General features: G+C 47.7%; 1 protein-coding gene across 5 annotated transcripts in view; it reads left to right on the top strand.

Annotated features, from left to right (window-relative positions):
- MTA1 (metastasis associated 1) overlaps positions 1–21,820 on the top strand; it is a 48,520-nt gene that overhangs the window by 176 nt on the left and 26,524 nt on the right. The window lies entirely within an intron of this gene.

Genomic DNA, 21,820 nt, shown 5'->3' with positions numbered 1-21,820 from the left:
GCGCGCCGGGCCCGCGCCCACCCCCACTCAGCCCCTGCACCCCCCAGCCTCGCGACCCTCGGTTCCGCGCACCCCAAGACCCGGGACCTCTGCCCGACTCCTGCACCCCTGGCCCGTCTCCCCATCTCTTCTCCGCCCTGGTCGTCTCCAGCCCTTCCCCCACCGGGCCCTCCTCATCCTTCGCCCCATCCGAACTGCCCTCCACCCCCCATCGGCCCACTTCTGTCCCCTTCCCTCCCCCCTGCACCCCTCCCCCACTGCAGGCCGTCTCTGCCGGCCCATCCTGCGCCTCCCCCCCCCCCAGCAACCCCCACCTCTCTTCTACACCCCTCTCTTTGCCCCCTTCCCCCTCGCTCTTCCTTTATGAGCAGCTTGGCTCCCTCTACCCGGCTGTGTCCACCACAGCCCGAGATGGCCTGGTGGGTGGCAGCGACCGAGCTGGGCACCAGGGAGGCGGGGGCTCTGCCCACCTGTTGGGGGCTGTGTGGGTGGCCTGTTGGCAGAGCCCTGGAGAGGCAGGGGGGGCCTGGGCCTGGGGGGGAGCTGGTGCTCCCGAGCAAAGAGCACGTGGTGTGCAGTGGCCCTGGAGAGGAAGAGGGGTTTCGGGGTAGGGGTCCCCATCTGGGCCCTGTGGAGCGGACTTCCCTCTAGCAGTGGAGACCCCATGCCTCTGAGTGTCCTGCACAGCCTAGACCCAGGGCGCCTGGGGGTGTGTGCAGGGGGCCACCCAGGCGGGGTCCCAGGCAGCGTGTTGCCTCCAGGTCACTCTCCTAGGCCCCTAACTTTCCCGTGCCTCCCGCTGACCCCAGCGCATCAGGGCTGCTTGGCCAGGAGGCCTCCTGGCCATCCCTCCTTTCTCCTGGCCCGAGAAGCCTCAGGCCTGGGTCCTTGCCCTAGTTTGGGATGGGGGTGGGGGACTCTGGAGGCGCCATGCTGGTCTTCTATGGTTCTGGGGGCCCTTTGACTCCTGCCTCCACCTCCGCCATGCATCCCTTCCTGCAGCAGTCTCTGGGACCTGCGTGTGCCTCCCCTCTTGGATCCCCTCCTTTGGGGCCCCCAGCATACTGGCCTTGGGTTGGGGAGCATCATTGTGGGAAGCAGGCACCCCTGCTCCTTGCCCCCCAAATCCCCCCACTCCTGTGTGCCTCTGGCATGGGGTGCCACTAGTCTGGCACTATCCGTGGCCCCCCACCCTGCTCTGGGGTGTTGGGGTGGTCCAAGGCTATGAGGAATCCCTGGGCTGCCCTGACCTCTATAGCTCCTGCAAGGAGGGGGCCCAGCTACAGGGTCCCCAGGCACCAGCAGAGGAGAAGCCCTCTCCATCCGCACGGCTCTGATGGGCCCCTAGGGCCTGATGACCACTCGTGTACCTCCAGCCATGGCCTCTGGCCTGGCAGATCCCCATGTACACGTGCCTGCCCCCCCAGCAGCCCCTGCCTGTCTCCTGCCCCGGTCCTGCTGCGGGTCACCCTGGCTCTCAGGGTTCCTTGTGTGCAGCTCCTACTTGCTCCCCACTACCCTTCTCTTGTGGGGCCTACCCCGTACCTGGGGCCTGCAGTCTATGCTTGCTGAAGGAGCCCCCGGCTCTGGGGAGGGGCTGGGGAGGGGGCAGCGAGGTGGGGGCGGCACGGGATTGTCCTGTCTGCCAGCTCCAGGCTGCTCGGGGTCCTGGTCACTAGCACTGTGGAGCCTCTTCCCCAGACCTCCCACAGCCCTACCTGCTCAGGTCCCAACTGTTCCATGGCCCCTCACTCAGCTAGTGCTCCCTGATGGGCCCTTCCTGGGCTGTCCTGGGGCTGCCTGGCACCCCCAAGGTACAGAAAGCCCCCTGGAGCCAGCTGCCAGTCTGGGGAGGCACCCAGTGGTGCTCTCCTGGCCTGGGTTATTGGACAGAGTCCAGTCAGGGACAGACACGGCTCCGGGACGGCAGGTGGCCACCTGGCTTGTGTCCCCTGTAGTGTGCAGGCTGGTCCCTGGGGCTTTCAGGTCAGCCTGCCCACGGCAATACCTTCCTGGGCTTCGGTTTCCCCACCATGCGGACGGGGATGTCCATTGTGTTCCTGAGTCGGTGGTGAGAGTGTCCTCCTCACTGCTGGCCTTTGCCCTCCCTCGTGCAGGGATCCTGGCTTGGACCCACTGAGAGATGGATGGGCCCAGCTGTGCCTCAGCTCAGAGCGAAGCTGCTTCTTGGGGCTCCAGTTCACCGCTCTGTTTCCCAGTCCCTCCTTGGTCCTCTTTCTGGGGCCTAAGCTCAACGGGCCTGGACAGCGCCTTGGGTACCAGGAGCTGGCTTGGGTCTCCCATGGCCAGTGGCTGAGCACTCAGTCCTGGCCGAGGAGGTTGGGCCTGCAGCCGTTGAAGGGTGCTTGGGAGGACTTGGGCTTCCTCTCTGCCCCCTCACATGGGCCGTGGCCTGATGATCTCAGGTCCTCACTGCCTTCCTGGGGGCTTCTTGAGCCATGCCCATTCTAGGTGGTGGATGATGCCCACCTTTCCACTCTAGAGCCCAGCGTCCCCCTCCCGGGGTCCCTGCAGGCTCTGGAGGCCCTGGGGGCTGGGGGCAGTGCATCGCTGTACCACAGGAGGGGGCACCCTGGCTGCTCGGGCCCATAGCCCAGGGATGTCAGGTGCTTCGAGGTGCTTGCTTGGGGCTTCTGGCTGCTGCCGAGGCTGGAGGGGCAGCCAGCGCAGGGCTCAGCTTGGGAAGGGGCTCACTCTCAGGAAAGAGCTTGATTTCCCACTTCAGAGACCTGCTGCGGACTGTTGCCAGATTTAGCAGATAATGTACAGCGCCCAGGTAACTGCATTGCTGATCAGCAGCAGTAATTTTTTCTTTTTAGTGTAAGTATGGCCTAAATAGTGCATGGGATATACTTATGCCAAGTTGTTAGTCATTGTTGATGAAATGAGCCGTTCCTGGGCTTCCTGCAGTACCTGGTAGCCCCTCTCCCTGATGTCCTGGCAGAGGTGTTGAGTGGACAAGGGCAGCTGGTGTCAGCTGTGTGACATGGGTCAGCCAGGGCGGGGACCGGCCGCGTCTTCCTGGGGAAGCCAGTGCTGGCCGCAGGGACCTGGCGAGGCCTGTGAGTGTGGGTTGGGTGGCTGGGGTGGTGCAGACTGATTGGGCCTCCCCCCCTCACCCCAACTGTGAGCCTCCAGAACCAGTATCGGGCTCAAGTGTGCTCGGGGGCAGCTGCAGGCACATTGAATGGAAAGATGGTCTCTGGCATTTCAGAAACAGAAGGGCAAGCTATCAGCACCCCACAGCATGACCACTTTTCTTTCCTTCGGTTAACTCGCTGCCACGTTACCTCCTTCCTTCTTTCTCTTTCATTGCTAGAAGTTTCCCATTCTTTTCTTTTGGGTAGATTTTGCTTTTGTGTTTGTATTTTTAAAAGGGGCGGAAAAAGCCTCGGCCCTGCCTGTCCCTGTCCTCCTTGAGGCTGCTGTTCTGTGCCCAGCAGTGGCCGTCTCGGCTCGAGTCATCTCAGAGCCAACTTTGTGTTCTGCTCTTTCTGTTTGCTTTGGACGCACCTCATCATGTCCGGAATGCTGCTGCATGTACTTTTATTTCTTCATTAACATGTTTTGGGCCAAGTGAGAGCACGCGCTGATGAGCGCCGCGCTGCGCAGGGGGCTGAGTCTGTGCGTTGGGCGAGGGGGCATTTTTTTCATCCTTACTGATTTTCTTATCGTGGTGGAAGACACATGCCTTTTAAAATGAATGGTTGGGCTTGCCCCACTCCAGGGCAGTTTCACCCCAAAAGCTCCCCGAGCTTCCGTTGTTCCCTCCCAGCCCCCAACTCCACCGACTGCCATCCGCTCTGTGCTCTGGATTTGTCTGCTTTGGGCACTTCCTCTGCCTTGGCTTGCCGGGCAACTGTGACAGGCTCTACGTAGCGGACGGGCTTGGATGGCATCTGCTGGCGTGTTGGCTCTCCCTCTCCCCAGCTTACCCGGGGCCTGGACAAGGGCGCCAGCAGCCGACACGATGCTGAGTGGGGCACGTGATTGAGCCCACGTCACATGGTAGAGCCGCAGTGCTGCCCTCTGTGGAAGAGTGTGATGCTTCCTTAGGGCCAGAGACCCTCCCTTATGGGGCCAGCCCATGCCCTGTCTGCCTCTGGTGGCACTGGTGTGTGTGTGGGGAGAGCCCCATGGGTTGCCTGCGGGGGTCATGGCCCTGCTGTTTAACCTTTTAAGAAACACGCATGTCCTGTTTCCCTGAGCTGTGTGTGCACCGTGCCCCTCCGTAGGGCAGCAGGTGTTGAAGGCAGTGAGGACCACAAGCCAACAGGACAGCTTTTGATTGAGGATGGTCGGTGCAAATGCAGGATTGTGTCTCATGGCGCCCAGCCCTGCCCTGGGCCACAGGTGCTCTGAGCTGAGCCTCCTGCCTTCCTTACCCGTACCGGGCTTTCTCCTTCCTTACCTGTACCAGCCTCTCTTACCTGAACCGGCCTCTCTCCTCCCTTACCTGAACTGGCCTCTTTTCTCCCTTATCTGGAATGGCCTCCCTTACCTGGACTGGCCGCCTGCCCAACCCCCCACCCCCCTTACCTGGGCCGGCCTCCTGCCTCCCCCACCTAGACCAAACTTTCTCTTCCTTTACATGGCCCAGCTTCCCTTATCTGGACGTACGTCCCTTACCTGGACCAGCCTCCTGCCTCTCCCATACCTGGACTGGTCTCCTTTACCTGGACCGGCTTCTCTCCTCCCTTACCTCTACCCACCTCCCACCTCCCTTGCCTGGACCAGCCTCCTCCCTTACCTGGATTAGCCTTGGCAGCTTCCTTTGGAGAAATTGTCTCAGACCTTTACCTACCAGGCTCCCATTTTGGTAAATCATACTTTTCTAAGAAATTACCTCTGTCCTCTAGTTGTTTTAATTCATTTGCAGAGAAGTCTTATGAGTTTATATCCTCTTATGAGGTTATGAGTAGTTATTTATTTCCTTGTCATGTTGTACATTGTGCATTTCTGCTTTCTAGCTTGATTCTGTTAGCCAATGGTTTGCTTTTTTAAATTTCTTCTAAGAACCAGAACTTAATTTACTAATTCGATCTGTTCTTTTCTGTTATCTACCTGTGTTTAATTTGCTGAGCATCAACCAAACCATTTCCCATGACCGCAGCAGTGGGCGAAGGCCCGACCTCCAGACCCCTGCCATACTTGTTATGTCCACCTTTTTGAGTCTAGCCATCCTGCTGGGTGTGGGGTGGTACCACTTTGTCGCTTGTTTGCACATTCCTTCTTATGGGCTTCTTGGCCATTCATTTATCTTTGGAGAAGTGTCTGTCCAAGTTCTTTGCCCAGTTTTTAACTAGTTTGTTTGCATTTTTGTTGTTGAGTCGTAAGAAACCTTTATATGTTCTGGATAATAGGCTCTTATCAGATATGTGATTTGCCAATATTTCCTCTATTCTGTGCGCTGTCTTAGCTCTTTTGTTAGTGTCTTTTGATGCATGGAAGTTTTAAGGGTAGATGTTTGGCTTTCTGTGGCCTTTGCTTTTGGTGTCATGCGTGACCTTTGCCAAACCCAAATTCGTGAAGGTTAAAGTTTCCCCATCTTGGTTCACTGCTTCCACTGAATCCATGGAGCCCTCGCTCTTTCTCCGGCTGTGGCCACCCTGTGGGGTGACTGTGCTGACCGGCCATCCACCCGTCACTGGGCATTTGGGTTGTGTCTGTTCTTTGCTGTGACCACATCTGTTTGGACAGGTGCAGCCTGTCTGTGGCTGAAGTTGTTGGAAGTGGCCTGTGGGCTAAAGGTGTGGGTGGGTAGAGAACTGGCTGCTGGGGGTGGCCCGTCCCTCTTGTGCCGCTTCTAAGTGGGTGTCCTGTGCTGACTTGGGGTTTTTCACATGATCCTTTATAGGCAGCACTCGGGGTGCAGCCTGGGTCTGAGCCACTTTCCTAAGGGCAGGGCTGTGGGCACTCTCCCAACAAAGCGTCCTCTGCTTTTGCCCATCCGGGGTTTTTGTGAGAAAACTTTGGCCATTAAAATCTTGGATTAAAAAGAAGCTGTTGCCCAGGGATTTGGGAGCAAACGGTCCCACAAGGCTGGGTCCACCCTGCGGAGCTGCCTTGCCTGTGTGGGCTCCTGTGGGCTGCTTTTGCCCTCTGGCCCGTTGTCGGGAAGGCCATGGCGGCTGGCAGGCAGAGCTCCTCTTGTGCCCCCTGTGCTGGGCCCCTGACCACCCCCCCCCATATGGATGGACAAATGGATGGTGTTGGTCCTTGAGCCCAGCCCACTGGGGAAGGTATGGAAATAGGAAATATTTGGGATGTTGGGAGGCAGCCCCACCCCCTTGGGGCAGCCAGGGGCATCCTCTGCCTGTGCCACTGGCCCTGAACGCCCTCCTCCTTATGCCCCCATGCTTGCCCTTGCTCCCGGGGTTCACTGTGGGCTCCCATCCAGGGTGGGAGGGCCATGATGCCTAAGGGCCTGGGGCTTTGGGGACTGGCCCTGCCCTGCAGAGGATCCCTCCACCCCATACTGAGGCCATCCCCGCTGCCACTCCTGTCCCTCCCCCAACCTGGTAGCCTCCAGCCTGCTTCCTGCTTCTGCAGGTTCGCTTCCCCTCTTCTTGTAGAAGTGACCTCAGGCAGCATTTTCTTCTCTTGCTTCTTCACTGGGCGTGAGGTTTTCACAGCCCTTCCACGCCCAGCAGCTCTCCGACATCATGCTCTTGGGGCCAGGCCGTGCTGTGTGTCCACTGTTCACTGCCTGGCCATGAGCCCTCAGTGCGGCGGTGGCCCTGCTCAGTCTCCAGCCCTCTGCGACACAGATGTGGGTAGGAGGGGCCTGGCAGGCAGCAGACCCCAGGGTGGAGAGGGGAGGCTGTGCCCCCACCAGGCTAACCATTGAGGGCCTCTGCTTGCGGAGGGTACCACAGCTAGCAGGGAGGGTGCAGGATGCAGCCTGTGGGCAGTCCTGACACAGGAGCCCCCCGGGTTTCTCTGAGGTGGACACTTCGCTGGCGCCCTGTGTGGAGTGTGGTGGTGCTGACCGTTGTGTCCCGTGTCCTGCCGCCCCCCCCACCCCAGCCTCACGGTGCTCTCCATACACTGAAGCCTGACCATCGAGACCCACCCTTTTTCAGGCACAAGCTTGAGTCCCTGGCTGGTGCCCCCCCATGCAACCCAAACAACTTGTTCCGTGTGGGCCTCTGCACCCAGCTCCCTTCACTGCCCAGAGGCCTTCTGTGTGCACTGATGGTGTAAAACTGCCCTCCACAAATGGGTACACGCTTTTTTTTTTTTTTATGGACCCGTGTTTTCATTTCTCTTTGGTAAAAATATCCAGTGTTGAGATTGCTAGGTTGGACGGTAAGCGTATATTTAACGTTATAAGGAGACTGTCTCCAGAGCGGCTGTACCGTTTCGTCTTCCCGCCAGTAACTCATGAGAGTTCCAGTTACTCTGTATCCTCAGCAGCACGTGATACTGCCAATTTTTTGTTTCTGATTTTTAGCCATTCCAGTAGGTGTGTGGGCCTTCTCATTTGGGTTTGAATTTGTCTTTCCCTAATGACAAAATGATTTTTAGCATCTTTCTCGTGTTTCTTTGCTATTCGTGTATCTTTTGTGGAACATCTGCTCAAATATCTTGGCCATGTATAAAATTGAGTTGTTTGCTTATTTTTGAATTATAAGTGTTCTTTTTCTATTCTGGGTCCCAGTGCTTTATCAGATATGTGTTTTGCAGATTTTTCTCTCCGTCTGTGGCTTGTCTTTTCTTTTTCGTGACTAATTTTTGAAGAGCAGAAATTTTGATGCCTATGAAATCCAATTTATCTGTGCTTTTCTTTTATAATTTGTATTTTGGTATTTAAGAAATCCTGCTAAGCCAAGGTGACAAGGATTTCTCCTGTTTACTTTAGAATTACAGTTTTGGGTTTTCCTTTTAAGCTTATGATTCTTTTGAAGTTAATTTGTGTATGTTGTGTGAGATAAAGGTCAAGATTCCATTTTGTTTCTTTGTTTCTTGCATAAGAATGTCCAACGGTTCCAGTACTATTTGTTAAAAAGTCCTTTCTCCGCTGAATTGCCTTGTTGGAGATGAATTTGTGGTGTGTTTGTGTGTCTGTTTATGGCCTCTCTTCCCTGACCTGCCCCTCTATACATCTCTTCTTCGGCCAGTATAGTTATAGGAAGGCTTGAAATCAGGCTAGTGCGACTCCTCCAAATTTGTCCTTTTTCAGAATACTCTTGGCTACTCTAGTTTCCTGGCTTTTCCATGTACATTATAGAATTGGCTTTTCTACAGAAAAGTGTAGAACTGACCTCTTAGCAGTATTGGTTCTTCTAATCCACGGATTGGCACAGTATGGGCCCCTGCCTGTTTTGGTGTGACTCATGAGCTAAAGTACTTTTTATATTTTGAAATGGTTGGGGGAAAAAGAAGAATGCTTCATGGTGTATACACGTTATGTGACATTCAGATTCCGGTGTCCATCAGTCAAGTTGTATCGGACCGCAGCCGTGCTGATTTGTCTGTGCAGCAGCACCCCCACGTGCCGCTCACACTGACACGGCAGCACATCGTGTTCCCAGGGCTGCCATGCCGTGCATTTCACTTACCTCTCATTGCCAGCGCACACCCATAGTATAAAAACGGAGGATCAGCGAGGTGTGGGCCTCGGGCACCATTTTCTGGGCAGGTGCTGTGCAGGTCACTCTGATGCTGGGCAGGATGACAACATTGTTTCTTGCGTGTTGATGCGGCTGCTGCACCAAAGGGACCGTCCACACCATGGCCCAACAGTATTCTCAAAAGCTAGAAAATGGAAAATGGAGTCACTCAGCCATAGCAGAGTCTCCTCGCAAAAATATAAAATGAAAATTAGGGTGCAAAGTGAGTTTCTGAACGACTCATTTATGAGCCAAGCGAAGGAAGCTGTTTACCGGTGGGGAGTCATTGAACAGTTGAAGACGCATGGGCTCTGTGCGCAAGTTGAGCTGCAGCTGCCAGGTCGGCTGGGCCTGGCCTGGTTGGCGTCCTGCAGCTGCAGTTCCCACAGTATCGCCTGTGTGGAACGCCTACAGGAAGGAAGATCTGCAAAGAAGTTGGGAGAATCCGAGTTTTGTAAGTCTGAAGCGGACTTCTGAAGCTGTCCCATGTGTGCTGGTGGCAGAGCCGGCGCTGCGAGGACGGCTGGGTGCGCCCAGCTCTCCTGGGCCTGCCTCTCCTGTGAGCTTTTGTCAGAAACAGAGGCTGCATATCTTGACTTGCCCTAACGTGGAGTCGTTTGCTTGCTTGCTTGCTTAGCAAGGAGAGTTTGATTGTGATGTTTAGAACTCTGCACTGAGGTTGAGGTTTTCCAGAGTGAGAAGCACCCTCAGCCCCGGTTTTCAAGCACTGAATGACTTTGGAAGTGAGCTTCTGCTGCAAACTTGATAAAGCTCCATAGTGAGTTAACTCCCGATGATAGGACAGAACAGTCCACTGGCAGAGCATGCAGTGCGGCTGGGTCATTGTGGAGCCAGTGTGCTTTCACAGGCACCGTGTGCCAAGCTGCAATGCCTGCTGTCGCTGCTCCCATACTGATTGGCAGCAGATTTTCTGAGTAGAATGTGTTGCATGCACCTGAGGGCTTCCACCGGACCTTCAGCTGGATGTGCTTGATCTGCCTCAGCGATGACAGGTCCCCAGACTAGCTTGGGGGCATTGACCTGCCAGAGGGACGTGGGGAGCTGAGGGCAGGTGCTGCTCTCCTGGTTACAGTCTGTCACAGAGAAGATACTGATGAAAATGGGCAAAGGGAAATGGTGCCTCCGGGCCTGGGGTTCAGGGTTTTGGGTGACCACTCATGTGGGTGTGGCCAGCTGCCATCCTGGCTAACCCAAGGCCCCCAACCCAAAGCATACGGTCTAGAGAGGCCTGGGTGGGCCAGGCAGGCAGCTTCCCAGGCCCCTTGGGGTTTGGGGTGTGGGCAGGCCAGCCTACTGGTTTAATCCTCTGCTGCCTCGTGCCAGCTGGAGAACGTCAGGCAGCCAGTGCGCAGTTAGGATGTGCACCTGTGTGTTCCCTGGGCTGGCACAGCTGTGCGTGAGCAGGCTGTTGTAATGGGGAACACTGACCCTGAGCTCCAGCTGAGCAAGATGCTGCCGTCCAAAAGGGAACTCACCTTTCTCAGTAGTAAACCTCTATTAGGGAAACTGTACCCAGTCATTTTATTTTTAATTTGATCAGCAAAAATTAGTGGAAATGTTTCCCTTCTTGTCACATTAGTACTTATATAATGTCATAATTTAGTCTCTTGGGCCACAAAGCCAAAAAAAAAAGTTCTATGTAGCCTTTTGAAGAAAAAAACAATGCAGCCCTGTGTTCAAGTCTCCGAGCACCTTACACATCAGCCTGTGTTTAGGTCTTGACGTTTCTCAGCAATGCTTCTGCATACGGGTCTTTGTGCATGTTTTCACAGGTGTCTACCAAAATTTTAATGTTTCTTAATGCTCCTGTCAAAGATATTTTTTAAAAGTTCAGTTTTCAAGTATTAATTAGTAGAATATAGATACACAATTAATTTGTATATATCAACCTTTGTACCCTATCAGCTTAACATATTTTATTGTGGTGAAATATACACAACATAAAATTCCCCCCCTTAAAGTTTTTTTTTTATTAGAGCAGTTATAGGGTTACAGAAAAATCGTGAAGAAACTAGAGTGCCCATTTAAGCCCCGCTGCCCCCCCCCCACCTTTTCCCTATTAACCTTTTGCCTCAGCTGGTGCCTTTGTTAAAACTGGCCACATTGTACTATTGTAATTACACTGTTAACTGCGGTCCTAGTGTACACTACACGTTTCCATTGTGGTGTAAGTCTTGGGTTTTAGTTTTTATTCTGGTAACCTATATACACCCCCAGATTTCCCATTTTGTCCTCATTCAGGTAGACAGCTCGGTGGTGTTACCTTCATGATATGAGCCACCAACACCACCAACCACCAAAACTTTGCCGTCACCCCACACAGGAACTGCGCACCTAGGGGTGAGAAGGCCCATTCGGACCCCGCCCCCGGGGCCTGGACTCTGCCTCTGATCTTGTGTGTTCCTGTTGACTCGTGTAGCTGGGATCATGCAGTATTCTCCCTTCGTGCCTGGCTCTTTGCACCTAGTATCTCTGAGGTTTGTCTGCTTTGTGTCAGAACTTTACACCTTTTCACAACTGCATCGTCTTCTGTTGCACAGGCATACCGCAGAGACACCATGGGCTCGCTTCCAGACCACTGCAGAAGAGCAAATCTCATGAATTTTTTTGTTTCCCAGTACATATGAAAGTTAAGTTTATTGTCTACTGTGGTCTCTGAAGCATATGATGTCATGACATCTATATATCCAGTGCACACCTTAATGCAACACAGAAACATGATGTGAGCATGTGCTGGTGGAAAAATGGTGCCAACAGACCTGCTAGATTCAGGGTTGCCACAAATCTTCAATTTGTGAAAAAAAAAAAAAGGAGTATCTGCAAAGTGCAACAAAGTGAAGCTCACTAAAACAAGGTATGCCTGTGGGTATAGACCACATTTCGTTTATCCAGCTTTTGCTTGGTGGACACTGGGTTGCTTCCACATTCTGGCACTTGTGACAGTGTCGCCATGAACATGGGTGTGCAAGTGTCCGCCCCACTCCCTGCCTCCACTTCTTCTGGGTTAGACCTAGAGGTGGAGTTGCCTACTTAAGAGATCCTTCTCTACTTAACTTTCTAAGGAACTGCCAAACTGTTTTCCACAGGAGCTCTACATTTTACCTTTCCACCAGCAGTGTATCTTTTCTATCCCCCACCGCCCCCGCCCCCCCGTAAAGGCCATCCTAATGGGTGTGAAGTGGTATCTCATTGTGGTTTTGGTTTGCATTTCCCTAGTGACAAATAATGTTCAACATCTTTTCTAGTGCTTACTGGCCATTTATCTTCTTTGGGGAAGTATCTATTCAAGTCCCTTTGCCCATTTTTTTTTTTGACTTTTTAAATTGTGTAACGTATATACAAAGCAAAGAAATAAACAAGCAATAGTTTTGAAAGCACTCTTCAACAAGTGGTTACAGGACAGACCCCAGAGTTTGTCATGGGCTATCATGCCATCATCTCAGATATTTCCTTCTAGCTGTTCCAGAATATACGAGGCTAGAGGGCTTAAATACCTTTTTATCACCACAGTTGATTCTTTTCCTTCATTTTTTGTGAAAAATAACATATATGCAAAAAAGCTGTAAGTTTCAAAGCATAGCACCACAATTAGTTGTAGAACAGAGTTCAGACTTTGACATGGGTTACAGTTTCACAATTTTAGGTTTTTACTTCTAGCTGCTCTAAAGTACTGGAGACTAAAAGAGTAGTCAATTTAATGATTCAGCATTCATATTCATTTGTTAAGTCCTATCTTCTATGCATAATTCCACCACCACCTTCATCTTTCCATACCTCTCTTTGGGGTTGTTTGGGCTATGGCAATTCTAAATTTTTGATATTGGAAGGGTCTGTCACTAATACGGGGTAGGGAGATGAAACTGTCTGATGTTCTGGAGAGGCTGGGCTAGGTTTCAGGTGTTTTCTGGACCAGGGACCCATCTGAAGCTTGTAGGTTTCTACCAAGTTACTCTAGTGCATGAAACGTGGTGGAATCTTATATATTACCCTAGGTGTCTTTAGGGTTAGCTGGAATGATCCTGGTTGGGGGTTGGCAGGTTATGATAGCTAGCAAGGTCTACCTGAAGCTGGCATAAGAGCAACCTCCAGAGTAGCCTCTCAACTCTATTTAAACTCTCTGCCACTGATACTTTCTTAATTACACTTCTTTTCCCCCTTTTGGTCAGGATGGAATTGTTGATCCCGTGGTGCCAGGTCTGGATTCTCCCTGGGAGTCCTCTCCCACATCTCAAGGGAGACTTTCACCCCTAGATGTCATGTCCCTTGTAGGGGGGGAGGGCAATGATTTCACTTGTAGAATTGGGCTTAGAGAGACTGAGGTCACATCTGAGCAACAACAGAGGTCCTCCAGAAGTAACTGTTAGGCATGCCTATAGGTAGTCTAAGCTTCTCTGCTACCTACATAAGCTTCACAAGAGTAAGCCTCATGATCAAGGGCATGGCTTATTGATTTGGGTGTCCCTAAAGTTTGACACAGTATCAGAGGTTCCCTGATGGTAAGGTTTAATAGTTCCATGGTCTTTCTCCCCTCCCTCAGGGGACTTTGTCAGTACTTTTTGGTTATCTGCTTAATATAGTCTAGAATGTTTCCAAGCATTAAAATAAGCTATACCAGATTAAAGGACCTCCGGAGTTTTGCCCATTTTTAAGTTGAGCTTGTCTTTTTGTAGAGTTGTAGGAGTTGGTCCTACATTCTGGATATGAAGCCTTTAAAAGATAAATGGTTTCCAGATAGTTTCTCCCATTTTTGGTTTGTCTTTTCATTTTCTTGATGATGTCCTTGATGTATGAGAATTCATAATTTTGATGACCATTTTGTTTTTATCTTTTGTTCTTACGCTTTTGGCGTAAAATCTAAAACTCCTTTGCCTAATAATACAAGATCCTGAAGATATTTCCATATCCTGAAGATATTTCCACATGTATTCCTGTAAGAATATTTAGGTCATTGACCCATTTTGAATTAATTTTTTTATATGGTGACCGGTGGTGGTTTGGATTGCTAAAGCTGCCAGAATGCAATATTCCAGTAATGGATTGCCTTTTATAAAGGGGATTTTTTAAGTTACAACCACAATTCTAAGGCTGTGTAAATGTCCACATTAAGACACCAACAGAAGATACCTTCTCTCAATAAAGGCTGGTCACATCCAGGGTTTCTCTTTCACATGGGAAGGCACACGGTGACATCAGCTGTCCTTCTCCCCTGCCTTCTGGGTTCACATGGCTCTCAGCTCCTTCTGCATCTCTGGATATGTGTCTTGGTTCCTCTCTGTTCTCTGTGTCGGTTCTGAGTTCTCTCTCATAAATGGCTCCAGGAAAGGATTAAGATCCACCTTGAGTGGGTGGGGCCACATCTACATGGAAACAACCTAATCAAAAGGTCCCATCCACAATTTGGTGAGTTTTCTAATTTGCTGGCTGCCGGAATGTGATACAGAAGAAATGGAATGGCTTTTAAAAGGGGAATTTATCAAGTTTCAAGTTTACAGTTCTGAGGCCATGAAAGTGTCCAATTAAAGCAAGTCTATAAAATGTTCAAATTAAGGCACCAACAAAAGGTTACCTTCACTCAGGAAAGGCTGATGATCCTGGCGGTTATTCTTACGCGTTAAATAGCTATCACCTTTTTAGTTAAGGCGTAACAGAGAGGCTGGAGGGAACTGCCTGATAATGTGGAGCTGTGTTCCAGTAGCCATGTTTCTCGAAGATGATTGTATAATGATACAGCTTTCACAGTGTGACTGTGTGGTTGTGAAAGCCTCGTGTCCGATGCTCCTTTTATCTACTTTGTCAGTAGACGAGTAAAACATATGGATTAAAAATAAATAAATAATAGGGGGAACAGATGTTAAAATAAATTTAGTAGAGTGAAATGCTAGTGATCAATGAGAGGGAGGGATAAGGGGTATGACATGTATGAATCTTTTTTCTTTTTCTGAATTGATGCACATTATCATGATGAATATACAACTGTGATGAAAAAGAATATTCATATTGTATGTTGATTGGTTTTATAAATAAAAATGGAAAAAATAAAAAAATGAAAAATGAAGAAAGGCTGATGAAGTTCAGGGTTTCTCTCTCAACTGGAAAAGCACATGGCGAGCATGGCAATGTCTGGTGGCTTTCTCTCCAGGCTTGTTTCATGAAGCTCCACCAGGGGCATTTTCCTTCATTGTCTCCAAAGGTCTCTGCTATGTGGACTCTCATGGTTCTCATGGCTCTCAAGCTTTCTCCAAAATGTTTCCTCTTTTTTTTTTTTTTTTTTTTTTATTAATTAAAAAAAAATTAACTAACAACATTTAGAAATCATTCCATTCTACATATGCAATCAGTAATTCTTAATATCATCACAATGTTTCCTCTTTTAAAGGACTCTGGTAAACTAATCAGTCAAGACTCACCTGGAATGGGTCGAGTCACATCTCCCTCTAATCTAAGGTTAATACCCACAATTGGGTGTGTCGCATCTCAGTGGTGATAATCTAGTCACATTTCCAACGTACAGTGCTGAATAGGGATTAAAAGAAATACAGCTGCCTCCACAAGATGGATCAGGATTAAAATTTGGCTTTTTGAGGGTACATCATCCTTTTAAACCAGCACAGTAGGTCACATCTCCATGGAAACAACCTAATCAAGAGGTCCCACCCAACAATGGGTCTGCCCCCCCCAAGATTGGATTAAAAGAACATGACTTTTTTGGGGTACATAATGGCTTCAAACCAGCAAAGGTGGGGGTTCATAGTCATTGTTTCCCATATGCATATCCTGTTGGCCTACCACCATTTATCGAGGAGACTATTTTTCCCTCATTGAATTGTCTTCACATCCTTGTTGAAAATGAACTTGCCATTGACGTGTGGGTTTTACTTTGGGCTCTCAGTGAGTCTGTATATCTTTCCTTATGCCAGTACTGCACTTTTTTTATAACTGTGGAGAAGTTTTGAAATCAGAAAAATCAGTCCTCCAAGATTGTTCTTTTTCATGATTGTTTTGGCTGTTCAGCGCCCATTAAAATTCCATATTAATTTGAAGATCCATGTTTCCATTTCTGTAAAAAAAAAAGTCTCTTGGAATTTTGATAGGGATTGCATTGATTTTGTTGATTGCTTTAGGCAGTGTTGACATCTTAAGACTGAGTCTTCCAGTCCGTGAACATAGAATGTCACTTTCCATTTATTTAGGTCTTTAGTTTCTTTCAGCAGTGTTTTTTATTTTTCAGTGCACAGGTCTTTCACCTCCTCAGTGAGATTTATTCCGAGATATTTAATTCTTTTAGGTGTTATTGTAAGTTGAATTAATTCCTTACTTTTCAGATTGTTCATTACTTCTGTATAGGAACCCAACTGACTTGTGTGTTTATATTGTATCCTGTAACTTTGCTAAACTTGTTCATTAGTTCTAATAGCTTTTTTGTGGATTCTTTGAGATTTTCCATGTATAGAATCTTGTCATATGTAGGGGTAATTTGACTTTTTCCTTTCCGGTCTGGATGCCTTCTGTTTCTTTCTCTTGCCTGAATGTTGTGGCAAGAACTTCCATTAAAACGTTGAAAAATGGTAACTACAATGAACACCTTGTATTGTTCTGATCTTAGGGAGAACATTTTCAGTCTTTCACCACTGACTCTATTTGCTGAGGGTTTTTCATACTGCCCTTTATCATGTTGAGAAACTTCCTTTCTTTTCCCAGCTTTTTGAGTACTTTTATCATGAAAGGATGTTGGTTTTTTTTTTTTTAGATGATCATTGTTTTGTTTTTTATTTTTCATTTATTTTTGTTTTATTTATTTTTTGGGGGGATTGGTTTTTATCAAATGTTTTTTCTGCATCAATTAAGATGATCATATTTGTTTTTCTCCTATTAATGTGGTGTATCACATTGATGGGTTTTCATATGTTGAACCATCCTTGTATTCCTGGTATAAATCCAACTTGTCATGATGCGTACTCTTTTTTTTTTTTTTCTATATATATATATATATATATTTTTTTTTTACATGGGCAGGCACCGGGAATCGAACCCAGGTCCTCGGGCTTGGCAGGCAAGCATTCTTACCTGCTGAGCCACCATGGCCCGCCCATGCATACTCCTTTTAATATACTGTTGCCTTTGATTTGCCAGTGTGTTGTTGAGGATTTTTGCATTTGTGTTCATAAGGGATATTAGTCTGTAATTTCCTTATCTTGTGCTGTCTTTATCTGGCTTTGGTATCAGGGGAATGCCAGCCTCTAGAATGAGTTGAAAGTAATCTGTCTTCTATTTTTTGGAAGAATTTGAGAAGGATTGGTGTTAAATCTTCCGTAAGTGTTTGGTAGATTTCCCAAGTGAAATAATCTAGTCCTGGACTTTGCATTGTTGGGAGGTTTGAATTACTGACTCAGTCTCTTCACTTGTCACTAGTTTCTGTTGTAAACAAACTCTCCTGTATCTCTGTCTCTCTCCCTGTGTATTGTTATTGTCTCATTATATCTTTATATAGTTAATCTCCAATAATACAGAGTTTAGATGTTATTTCACATATTTGCCTGGTAAGTCATATAGGGGGAAAAAGCAAGTTATGAGCCCAAAGTTCTATAATACAGGATTTTATCATTATTTATGTAGTTACCTTTATCAGTGTTGTTTATTTCTTCTTGTGGCTTGTTACTGTCTAGTTCCTTTAATTTCAACCTAGAAGACCTTTATTAAAGGGCAGATCCTCTGGTAATAAGCTCTTTTAGCTTTTTTTTATGTGTAAATGTCTTAATTTGTCTTTTATTTTTAAAAAGATAATTTTACTAGATGGAGAATTTTTGGTCGGCAGTTTTTTCTTTAAATGTGTTAGATATGCCATCCCTCTGTCTCCTGGCCCTCATGATGTCGGATGAAAAAACCTTGTGAATCTTATCGGGAATCCTTGGTATGTGACAAATCACTTCTCTCTTGTTGCTTTCAAAATCCTCCCTATGGATTTTGTCTTTGAACTTTGACAGTTTCACTGTAACGTGTCTTGTTTGGGTCTCTTTGAGTCTACCCTGCTTGGAGTTTGTGCAGCATCCTGCACCTGTATATCTATGTCTCTCATCAGGTTTGGGAAGTATTTGGCCATTATTTCTTCAAATGCTGTTTCTTTCTCTCTCTCTCCTGCCTTCCAGGGCTCTGATGCTGCATGTGTTGTTGCACTTGATGGTACCCCACAAATCCCTCACTTGTGTTCCTTTTTTTTCCCATTATTTTATCTCTCTGCTCTGTACACTTGATAACCTCAGTTGTCTGCAAGTTTGCTGATTCTTTATTCTGTCTGTTCAGATCAGGTATTGAAACCGTAATGAATCTTCATTTCAATTACTGTACTTTGCAGCTCTAAAATTTGTTTGGTTCCTTTTATAGTTTTCGTAGTTATTTTGTTAGTCAACTTATTCCCAGTTTTCTTTAGTCCTTTACACATGGATTCCTTTAGCTCGCTAAGCATATTTAGGGCAATTGATTGGAAGTCTTGACTGATAAATACTCCACTGTATGTGCTTCCTGTTCGTCTTCCCTATGTCTCTGTTTCTCGTTTTGAGAGTTTTGGTTGATACCTGGACATTCTGAATATTATGTTGCTAGAACTCTGGAAAACTTGTTCTCCCTTTCCTCTGGGATTGCTAGGTTTCTGTTGTTGTTGAATGTTGGAGCTGTCAATCCCTGACTTTTCAAAAGTGTTTTTGCTCCCAAATGGGGAATAAAAGAGAAAAAACATATAGGTACTGCCTCTAAGACTCCTGCTGTTTTGTCTGAATTGGGGTTGGAAAGTGGCCACACTCGGAGCTGGCCGCTGGCCACCTGAAGTATCTACTCAAAAGAAGTGGTCAGCAGTCAGACCATGTATCCCTGAGTTTGGAGGCGTGAGTCTCTGCAGCACTCCCGGGCACCATCAAGCCCCACTGCTGCCTGCCCCATGGCTGATGTATGGCTGGCGGACCCTGCACAGGGCATGACGTTCATTGATACTTACCGTGACTTCCCAGCGTCTTCTTCCAGCCTCACCTGGATGCTGTGCAGTGTTCTAGATTCCAGAGCTCTGGGAGTGTCCGTCCGTTCAGACTGCTCCTGCCCCTTCTGTAGTTTTCCAGTGGAGCGACTGATTCCTGGAGCCACCTCCATCTTCCCGCAGTCCCTGCCTCTGCCCCATCTCCAAAGACAGTGTTTTTGGATATGGGGGTCTTGGTTGGCAGTGTTTTGCTTTTAGCAGTTAGTGTGACCCCATTCTCATCTTGCCTCCATGGTTTCTGATGAGGAAAGGGCGCTTAATCTTGTTGAGGCTCCTGTGGACACGACATGTTGCTTCTCTGTTACTCTTTGATGTTGGACCCAGAGTATGGCTTTATGCTGTTTGGAGTTTGTTCCCTGCTTTAAATGTTCATATTCATGTCTTTCATTAAATTTGGGCCTTTTTAGCCGTTATTACTTTGAATATTCTCTCTGCCCCTTTCTTTCTTCCTTTTCCTCCTGGGAGTCCCACAGGTTCCTCAGGCTCTGTTTACTTTTTTTCATTCTTCCATCTGATACTCAGGCTGGATGATTTCACTTGTCTTTTATCTTCATGTTCTCTAGTTCTTCTGCCACCTCCAGTCTGCTGTTGAGCCCCTCTTGAGAATTTTAAATTTTTGCTTTTGGGGTCTTCAACTTTGTTCTTTTTCTTAATTTCCGTCCCTCTATTGATACTCTCTTTTGTGTTCTATCATTTTCTTGATTTCCTTTATTTGCCCATGTTTTCCTATAGCTCTTTGAGCTCATTTAGGTCTACTTTTTTTGCCTGGTATGTCCCAAGTCTGGTCCTTCTCATTGATGGTTTCTAATGCTTTAGTCTTGTTTGCCTGGGTCATTGCTTCCTGTTGCTTTGTGTGTTTGACAATCTCTTATTGAAACTTGGATATTTTGGTATTTTATTGTGTTATTGTTGAAATTTAGACTCTGAGGCATCCATTCATTAAGACATATGCAGCTAGTGTTATGACAGAACTTTCTTTGAATGCTAGGAGATGACCAAAAAAAAAAAAGACAAGGAAAAAATTGAAGGCTTTTCCCAGTATTTGCAGTCACCTGTGTAAGTGCTCGCCTTCAGAACTTAACCACACAATGAGTTTAGAGAATGGCTCGAGGCCAACACACAGGGCCTGGCCTGTTCTCCTCTGTGCCTGTGTCTTCTCTTGGGCATACACATGCAGCTCTGGGAACCCTCACATTTACGTGCATCCGAAAATCCCCTCTTCTGTAGGAAAAAGTTTCATCAGGGTTGGGTACTGCACTGTCAGTCTGATAGCCAGCAGTCCCTTGTCCCAGGCAGCCATGTGACTGCCCTTCCAGAGTACCCCGTAAAAGAATCCAGTGTCCCACTTTGATGTCTCTCAAGTTCAAGAAGCTGGTCCACTTTGTCTAAGTTGTTAAATTGATTGCATAAGGCGGGCCGCGGTGGCTCAGCGGGCAAGAGTGCTTGCCTGCCGTGCCGGAGGACCCCAGTTCGATTCCCGGCCCCAGCCCATGTAAAAAACAAACAAACAAACAAAATATAATAAAACAAGAAAATGTTTAAAAATGTTTCCCTTTCTTCCTCCCTTCCTTCTTTCCATCCTTCCTTCCTTCTCTGTCTTTCCTTCCCTTCCTCCCTCTCTCTTAAAAAAAAAAAAAAAAAAAAAAATTGATTGCATAAAATGTGTAAATATTTCCTTATGTCTTAGTTTGTCAGAGTTGCTATAACAAAAGGCCAGAAAAGCATTTGCTTGAACCATGGAAATTGGTCGTCTTGTAGCTTCGGAGACTGGAGGCCCCAGATCGAGGAGTGGGGGGATGAGGCTTTCTCCCAAGTCTGGTGTGTTGGAGGTGCCTTGCAGCAGCACTCGCCATCTGCCTCTCCTGTTGTGTTTGAATTTCCTCTGCTTGTGAGGACTCCGGTCATCTTGGGCTAAGCCCCACCCTGATAAGTTTTGCCCAAGCATCTTCAAAGAATGTTCACAAAAGCGTTCACATCCACAAGAGTGGGGGTTCGGAATGGAGCGTGTCTTTGTGGGACGTGTTTCACGTCTCTGTTGTCATTCTCGATAGCTGTTGGTGGCTCTGCTTTTCTTCTGTATCAGTTGGTTAGTAATATATAATTTTTTTATGTTTTAATGAACCAGCTGTTGGTTCCCATAATTTTTCTCTACTGTTTTTCTGTTTTCACTTTTGTTGATTTCCTTCTCTTTATTAGGTCCTTCCTTCCATTTGTTTTATTTTAGCCTGGCTTACATGCAGCTAAGTTCACCCTTTATGTACATAGTTCTTTATGTTTTTGTTGTAGCCCCCCCCCCCCCCACCGCAGTCACGGCACAGAGGGTCTCCTGCCCCTCCGGGTTTCCTTTGCAAGACCTCCTTGTGGGAGCCATCTGTGCAGGTGTGTTCCTAGGACACATGTCTGGCTGTTGGTGGCGTCTCCCTTTTTTGTTTGTTTGTTTAATGTAGCATATATACAAAGCAAAAAAACCAACAACAGTAGTTTTCTAAGCACTCTTCAATAAGTAGTTACAGGACAGATCCCAGAGTTTGTCATGGGCTACCATACCATCATCTCAGATTTTTCCTTCTAGCTGCTCCAGAACATAGGAAGCTAGAAGGAATAAATATTTTTTTTATCACAATTGACTTTTTTTTCTTTTTTTGTGAAAAATAACATATATACTAAAAAGCAATACATTTCAAAGCACAGCATAACAATTAGTTGTAGAACAGATTTTAGAGTTTGGTATGGTTTACAGTTCCACAATTTGAAGTTTTTACTTCTATCTGCTCTAAGATACTAGAGACTAAAAGAAATACCAGTTTAACGATTTAACAGTCATACTCGTTTGTTAAACCCTACCTTCTTTGCATAACTCCACCATCACCTTTGATCTTTCTGTCCCACTCTTCAGGGGTATTTTGGCTAGCTGATGTTCTGGAGAGGCTGGACCCTCTAGGTTTCAGGACTTATCTGGTCCAGGAACCCATCTGGAGGTTGAAGATTTCTGGAAAGTTGCCCTAGTGCACGGAACCTTTGTAGAATCTTATATTTTGCCCTAGCTGTTCTTTAGGATTGGCTGGAATGGGTTTGACAAGTTATGATAGATAGCAACATCTAACTGAAGTTTAAGTAAGAGTGACCTCAAGAGTAGCCTCTT

The sequence above is a fragment of the Tamandua tetradactyla genome, chromosome 14 (genome assembly GCF_023851605.1).
Source record: "Tamandua tetradactyla isolate mTamTet1 chromosome 14, mTamTet1.pri, whole genome shotgun sequence".
Lineage (NCBI taxonomy): Eukaryota > Metazoa > Chordata > Mammalia > Pilosa > Myrmecophagidae > Tamandua > Tamandua tetradactyla.
This window is presented reverse-complemented; position numbering and strand designations above follow the sequence as displayed.